The sequence below is a fragment of the Macadamia integrifolia genome, chromosome 8 (genome assembly GCF_013358625.1).
Source record: "Macadamia integrifolia cultivar HAES 741 chromosome 8, SCU_Mint_v3, whole genome shotgun sequence".
Classification (NCBI taxonomy): Eukaryota; Viridiplantae; Streptophyta; class Magnoliopsida; order Proteales; family Proteaceae; genus Macadamia; species Macadamia integrifolia.
Window position 1 is genome coordinate 9,139,208 of NC_056564.1, and position 8,005 is coordinate 9,147,212.

General features: G+C 39.4%; 1 protein-coding gene across 2 annotated transcripts in view; it reads left to right on the top strand.

Annotated features, from left to right (window-relative positions):
• Positions 1-5,178, top strand: part of LOC122086631 (fructokinase-like 1, chloroplastic) — an 11,649-nt gene extending 6,471 nt beyond the window's left edge. Inside the window, exon 4 of one of the 2 annotated variants that reach the window (XM_042655586.1) lies at positions 4,895-5,178. The gene's annotated coding sequence lies outside the window, so the exon portion shown is untranslated. Of the gene's footprint in view, positions 1-2,647; positions 2,762-4,894 lie in introns of those variants that run through there. The other variant, XM_042655584.1, reaches the window with a different exon arrangement.
• Positions 5,179-8,005: the final 2,827 nt, after the last annotated feature.

Consider the following 8,005-nt stretch of genomic DNA (forward strand, 5'->3'; position numbering starts at 1 on the left):
CAACATAGCAGATTCATCAAAAGTAACATCTCTGCTAATAAGAAATTTTGGAGACTTTGGATCAGAACACCACAACCTGTATCCTTTTACTCCAGATCCATACCCAAGAAAAATGCATTTCTTAGCCCTAGGTTCCAACTTCCCTTCATTTACATGTGCATAAGCAGGACATCCAAATACTTTTAAATTTGAGTAGTCTGCAGGTTTACCTGACCAAACTTCTTCTGGAGTCTTGCACTCAATAGCTGTGCAAGGAGATCGATTCACCAACAAGGTTGTTGTGTTAATTGCTTCTGCCCAGAACTCCTTGCCTAATCCTGCATTTGATAACATACACCTTGCCTTTTCTAACAAGGTTCTATTCATACGCTCCGCAACTCCATTCTGCTGGGGTGTTTTAACAACTGTATGGTGTCTTGCAATACCTTCATTTTTGCAGAACTCATTAAAGTCACCTTCACAAAACTCTAGGCCATTATCGGTTCTCAACCTTTTAATTTGTTTCCCGGTCTGCTTCTCAAGCAAATTCTTCCACTGTTTGAAAGTGACAAATACTTCATTTTTGTGCTTCAAGAAATAGACCCAAACTTTCCTAGAGAAATCGTCAATGAAAGTAAGCAAGTATCTTGCACCAGCCCCCTTTGAAGCAACCTTAGAGGGCCCCCATAGGTCTGAATGAATGTAGTCCAAAGTTCCCTTGGTCCTGTGAATAGCAGTACTGAAACTAACTCTTTTCTGCTTCCCAAACACACAATGCTCACAGAACTCCATTGCTCCTGTACTCTGACCACACAACAAACCCCTTTTACTTAATGTTGCCATCCCTCTTTCACTCATATGGCCTAACCTCATATGCCATAAATTTGTGACATCTGATTCAGACATAGATGATGAAGCTGCTGCAACAGACCCAGTGACTGTAGTACCCTGCAACACATACAAACTTCCAACCTTGATTCCTTTCATCAATAAGAGAACTCCCTTGCTGACCTTCATGACTCCACCTTCAGCTGTATACTTGCACCCATTTGAATCAAGAGTGCCTAAACTGATGAGATTCTTCTTCAAATCAGGGACATGCCTGACATTGGACAAGGTTCTGATAATGCCATCATACATCTTGATATTGATCGTTCCCGTTCCAATAGTCTTACAAGAAGCATTATTTCCCATCAACACAACTCCACCTCGAACTGATTCGTATGTGGAGAACCATTCACGATTGGGACACATATGGTAGGAACAACCAGAGTCAAGAATCCATTCATCCTGTGATCTAACTTTATCATCAGTCACCAAAAGCATATTAGACTCACTCTCATCTTCAGCAATACTGGCTTCTGCAGAATCATCTCTTTTCTGTTGATTTTGAGCACCACCACCTGCCTTCTGCTTATTTAAAAGCTTATAGCATTCAGATTTAATATGCTTATTTTTCTTACAGTAATTGCAGGTTAAATTCTTGTACTTAGATTTTGATCTAGCCTTCTTTTTGTCACCATATGAACCCCTTTCATTCGTTCTCCCTCTAGCTACCAAACCAACACCATCAGATTTATTGGTAGTTGTCAACTCATCATCAATCTTCTGCTTGCTTTGCAGATTCGTTTTGACATCCTCAATAGAGATTGTCTCTCTACCATAAATCATGGTATCCCTAAAGTGCTTATAAGATGGAGGCAGAGAACATAACAATAATAGGGCCAAATCTTCATCGTCTATTTTAACATCTATCCTTTTCAAATCAGTAACAATAGAATTGAACTCAGATATATGGGATTTAATAGAAGTACCTTCACCCATATGAAGGGTATACAGTTGTTGCTTCAATCTCAACCTATTGGTGAGGGATTTGGTGAGGTAGAGTTTCTCTAACTTCACCCATAACTCTGCAGCCGTTTTCTCTGAGAGAACTTCCTGTAGAACATCATTCGAAAGACACAACTGAATAGCTGAAAGGGCTTTATCATCCAAATCGCTCCAATCATCATCGGACATAGTTGCAGGTTTCTTCGCCTTCCCAAATAGGGTTTTCTTCAAACCCTGCTGCGTGAGAACAGCCATCATTCGAACCTGCCATAAACTAAAACTGATGTTGCCGTCAAACCTATCAATATCGTATTTCGTTGAAGCCATGGATCGAAGTAACCAAGAGCTCTGATACCAGTTTGTTAGAACAAACACCAAGAAATACGAATAAAAGGAGACAATAGATCCGTACGACACAGAGATTTAACGAGGTTCACACACCAGGGTGGTGTGCTACGTCCTCGGGCGAAGAAGAAGATGATTCACTATGCAGAAGAGAGATTACACCCTAACAGCGGCGATGAAGAACTCGCCCTGAAACCCTAGCTTCGTGAAAACCCTAGAATACAATGACTCTCAACAAGCAACAGTACATTATATATATACTCCAAATAGCGGTTCGACCCATCGGGTCGCGGTCGATCCGGTCGAACCATACTGCGGGGGCGTAGCCCCCGCACCCCCATACGATATCAGTGATGGGCTAGGCCCAAGCCCTCTGCTTCCATCACAGATCTCAGAAAAATTCCCATTCGGGTCGCCACCAAAATATGTCGGATCGGGTCAATCTTCAAAACGGGTCAAGAATTCGAGACAAACTTAACACTTTGCTATCCAGGACCCTAGTATCTGCATCAATTTCTAGGCAGCAGTGGGTGGAGGAAAAGATTCAATTATTATTATCATATCATACAGAAGTTATTAAGATCTTTTTAATTTATTACAAGTCAAATTGTTATGTTTTTGTAGATGAGGTGTAGATCATTGTATTTTCTGGAGGGGGAAGGGAAAAGACAACTGGGGAAAAAAGAGGGAGCAGAAATTAAATGTCCGTGGTTATATAATACTCAAATCTTTAATATACTCTGCAGCATGTATTGTACAATGGGTGCTTTTATAATCCTTTAGTTGTAATATTTGAAGTCAGTGGAGCATGGTTGTCTAGGCGACACCAAGAAGGCAACTAGGCAGCACTTAGGCAACAGAAGGTGTCATCCAGCAACTGGCGCCTGGATGCCTAGGCAGCGCCTAGACAACTATGGAGTCGAGTGACTGCTTATTTGAGTTAGGTACTTTCATAATATTATATGGGTAGTTATTCTCTCCCCCCCCACACCCCAACCCCAAAAGAAAAATAATAATAATGAAAAAATAAATCACTTACTCCTTGTTGGCATTATTGGATGCTCCAAAAGCATTGTTAACCAATGAAACAAAGTTAGTTAGTGACAAAAAACTATAATAGCATGAAATGAAACAGAATTTACCTATCTTATGGTATTCCTACTGTAGTACCCTTAGAGCCATAGGTGATATTAAGATGCTAAATGACTTAATCTACTCAAATCATATAAGCCTGTGACCAATATGTGGGTCAATAATTTGACACTCATTTGCCATGCTGTCCACCATAAGTGGGGTCGTACCATGCCCTAGCAAAAGGTTGAATCAACCAACTTACAGGCTCCAATTTTTATTTTTTTTTCCTAGTGGTTTGGCTTCTGAATGCTAGGCTATAGTCCCATCATGCATTAGAGGATAGCCAAAAAACCTGTCATAGTGTCACTAGTCAAGTTCATGTTCAGTACTTTCTGAGGTTTCCAAAAGTCTTACATAACAACCATTTCATTTAAGCATTACAACTTATGTTTGCCTTGTTATGATGTTCTACAATGCGACATGGAACTTTTCTTCTTCCACCCTACCCCCTCTTTCCCTCAGCAAAAATCTTCTGACTGCTTGTTTCAGTCTCTTCTTTTTACTCCTTAGATAAAAGTTCTAATAGGTGAAAATAGCTATTTTGATGATCATTTTCACCCTACCTATTAGCAAACCCTGAAGGTCTCAAGGAAGGCTGTGAATAGATTTCAAAATCTCTGCTGTTTGTTTCTGACCTCATTCTCCCAGCCAATGCTGCAAACGTGGAATACCGCGGCTACCTCTGACCCTGAAGGTCTCAAGGAAGGCTGTGAATGGATTTCAAAATCTCTACTGTTTATTTCTGACCTCATGCTCCCACCCAATGCTGCAAACGTAAAATACCGCAGCTTCCTCTGACCCTGATGGTTTTAGTCCTATAAATCCATGATTGCCTGGTCTAAGATTGTGGCATCATCCACTTTAACCCCTATTCGAAAATGATACTTGCAACTTCAAATGCAAAGGGTCAATGGATTTTAGGAGATGGAAAAGTGATTCTGTATTTCTAAGTTTCAATGCAAAAATTTCTTGTGATTCAAGTGATCAATGTTCGGGATTCTTCTTCACTGTGGCCCAGAAATTGATTTAGACCTTAGTGGTTACCTCCTTTTCCCACGGTTAGTTGGGGAATTAAGAAATACCTGGCCCTTCCAAAAAATCGTCATTGGTTTTACAGCTGAAAATAAAGGGTAAAAGTTCAATACATGGTGACAAAATGATGGGGTTGAGTCCAACATTGACATTTGGCTAATCCAATGTCTTAGCTAGTATCCATCCAATGGTTGGGTTGAGCTGGTCTGCCTACCTTGTGGCTTAAGATGAACTATGAAGTTCACAAAATGCTGCTTCCTCATTGTCCTTCCAACCTGTTGAAAATGAACTTGCAACTTCAAATGCTCTATCCAGAGCATGAGAACATTAGGGATTATTCATTGAAGATGTCGAATACTTGGTTTTTTTGCGGGTAAAACCTCTACTTTGGCATTGGTGCTGTGCAAATGAGAAGTTTGTTACATGGACTCTTTTTTTGTTCAGGGAACAACATTATTAGGAGGGTGAACAATTTTGGAAGATTAGTATTTTGACTGCTTTATGAAGACTCACAATTTGTCTCCTGAGCATTTTTGTTATATTATTGGTTTTGAAGTAACCTTGTGTAGATCAGGGGACAGTTGAAGACCCTTTTAGATGGCTGCTGCTTTCACGGTTGATGCTGCTAGTGTGCCTTTTTAAATCCCTACCCCCAAACACCCCTCCTTTCACAGCTGCAGGGTTTGGTAGGGTGTTTACATATCTGTTGCATTCTGCTCATTTTACCTTTGATAGCCATCATGCTGAACATGTCTCTCCCATTGTAGTGTTGTTTGTTTCCATCTTGGTTTGCTCCCATATTCTGATTTGGTCACAGATGGTGATTGAAATGCTTGTGTTGCCACTCTTCGTCTCACACTCATTTCGATTGTCGGCATAGCCTAATCTACCTGCCTCCATACACCATGATGTGAAACCAGAGCTAATGATATTTATCAAAGATAAGAGGAGAGAACCAATGATAAGTAAATCTAAATTCTGTGTAGAAATTCCAATTATCTATCTCCTTGGATAAAGCTTTAGCTGAGATCATGATTCATGACAACTCAAAGTGGGACCAAGGACACAAAGGATGCTCGTCAGTGATTCTATTCCTCAAGGTAAGATGGATTAGACTTGGTACTCCCATCAACTCTAAATACCCACAAAACCGATACAAGATCATGTCGTTCCACCTCGGTTATACTTTTGTTACGCTTCCAAGAGAGAGAATACAACTTGTGCAGCTGGATGTTAAGCACATGAGACATGACGAGCGTAAGAAACCCATCAATTTCACCACCAAATTGATGGAAGTAGGAATCTTCTAAGTTATAGTGAAGTATATATAGAAAATCCCAGGACGAAGACCCAAGGTGATGTGTTCATGGTTTGAGGTATCGGACACGGATTGGCTGTTGCAGGCGATCCAGATCTGTGTTAGCATAGGCCGATCTTGATACTTGGCCGATTGCATATAGGAGGAACCGTATGGAACATGGGTATAACTACAAAAAAAGGTAAATTGTTAAAATAAAAGAAAATTAAAACAATTTCAAAGATGTCTCTACCCCCACCTGATAATGGTGACAGATCATGGTCTGATGATTTCAATATCTGGATGTGCACATTTATATTTGGGAAGTGTTTCTAACTTCTAAGTCCGAGGGCCCGTTTGATAATGTTTTTACCGTTTTTGTTTCAAGAAAATGTAGAAACATAAATTTCCGTTTCTAGAAATAGAAACGAAATTGAAGGTGCTTGATAAGTCATGTTTCTGGAAGTCGATAGTAACCGAAAGAATGGTCACGAGTTGTTTCTAGAAACGGCGAAACAAGCCTGGGTCGTTTCTTGAATCATAAATAGGTAGAAATTTTAATTTCTATTTCTAAAAACAAGTGAAACGAAACAATTTTATCGAACGCTTTTTGTCCCATTACTGCTATCCAGAAACGTATTTCTTGAAACGTTATCAAACGGGCCACAAGAGTGCAGTTGACACTAGGGCTTTTTGTGTTAATATCTCTTTCCTCCCCCAATCAAGGGATTGACATATCTTTTCATAGATGGAGGAAAGTCAGAGACTCAATAGTCAAGGGAGCACTAGTATAGATTTCATTCATAGATAGAGTTCTTTATCCCTTTATATCTTTAGGAAATATGAAGTTTGAAAGACATGTGATCCTTTATGTCAGATGGGACTAAGGAGAGCACACATGGAAGCATCCCATACTGCGGGCTAACACCACAAAAAGGAAACTGGTCTGAAGCAATGTCCAAAACAATGTTATTATTCGCATAATGCCTATAGACAAGGGGAAATATTTTTACCATTAGTGTTTACACAGCATAATTATCTTGAAGCTCAATTTGTTTCCATATAAAAAAATACTGCATAAAAGAAAATGCAGTCAAATCACTACAACGAGGAAGGAGTTTTACTTTTTTTTTTTTCAATGTAGAAAAGACTAATAACTATTAAGGGGTACATCATAAGAGTCCAACGTATTTACTGACCGACATATTGGAGACTGCATAATTTCTGACAAGCATAGAAGAGCTGGAGTTGTTAATATGTCATTATACACAATTCAGAGATAGCCAAACTGAGAGTATAACTACAAAAAAAATCAAACAAGATTAGAGGCCAGCTGGAACTCGAGGGTTGAGGTATGAGTTGAAGGAGTGGTTTGTGTGAGAACCATACTTCACGAACACTCCAACCCTTGTCTACAGCATACAGTAAACCTTGTGGAATGCCAAATGCCTCTGCCTCTGCCTCCGCCATTGTTTGAGAAGAGATGACACCCTTTTTGGAAGGAGTTTTACTTGGATCACTTTTTGTTTTACATATTTTTTACCCGGAACCAATCAGACAAAAAGGAGCTTGCTAGGGAGGGGAGGAGAGTGCAATCATATACATTAGTCTTGCGGCCTCTTTGTTATCATTTTTATTTCTATTCTTCTCTTATTTTTGATAAATTATTTCTAAGAAATAGAAACGAGTCAGGACTCAGGACTCAGGACTCAAAACTACAAACTGTATCAGATTCTAAAATATGATATACATGAGAATGGATTCTGGATCCCTTGTTTCATTTTTAGTTGGTGCAGGCTTGCATCCATGCATTCCTCCCGGAGTGGGGGAAAATGCCCGACCAAATTTGAAAGCTGGTGGGAGAGCCCTTAGGGTTCATGCTTTGGTTCCTAATTTCTCCCTTCCAGTTAAGGGTGGGAAGAAAGATCAATTTAACCGTTATGAACAGGCGCTTATTAAAAGTTGTGTGTGCAATAACTAGAAACAACTTCAGCCCCATTTATCTTGAATTCTGTCATTTTGAACAATAGGAACCTAGATATCATACCGGACGGTTGTAGAAATAGAAATAGAAATCAAATCGAAGACAACCTTCGTACTCTTAATAATATGGTGAATTTAATCCCATGACTACAACCATATGTTATGTATTAACTTTAAGCCAACAAGTATAGCTCATGATTTCAAATATTGGTCTCGTATTGGCCGTATCAGCTGAGACAGATCTTCGATCCTTGACCGATCGAATCGATTATCAGCATCATTTAAGGGATAAAATAATTAAAAAAAAATACTTTTTAAAAAAAAGAGGTTAAACCGACAGATACTCCCCTAAATCCATGGTATAGATCATACCGATCTTTCCTCAGGTTTTTTTTTTTTTTTTTT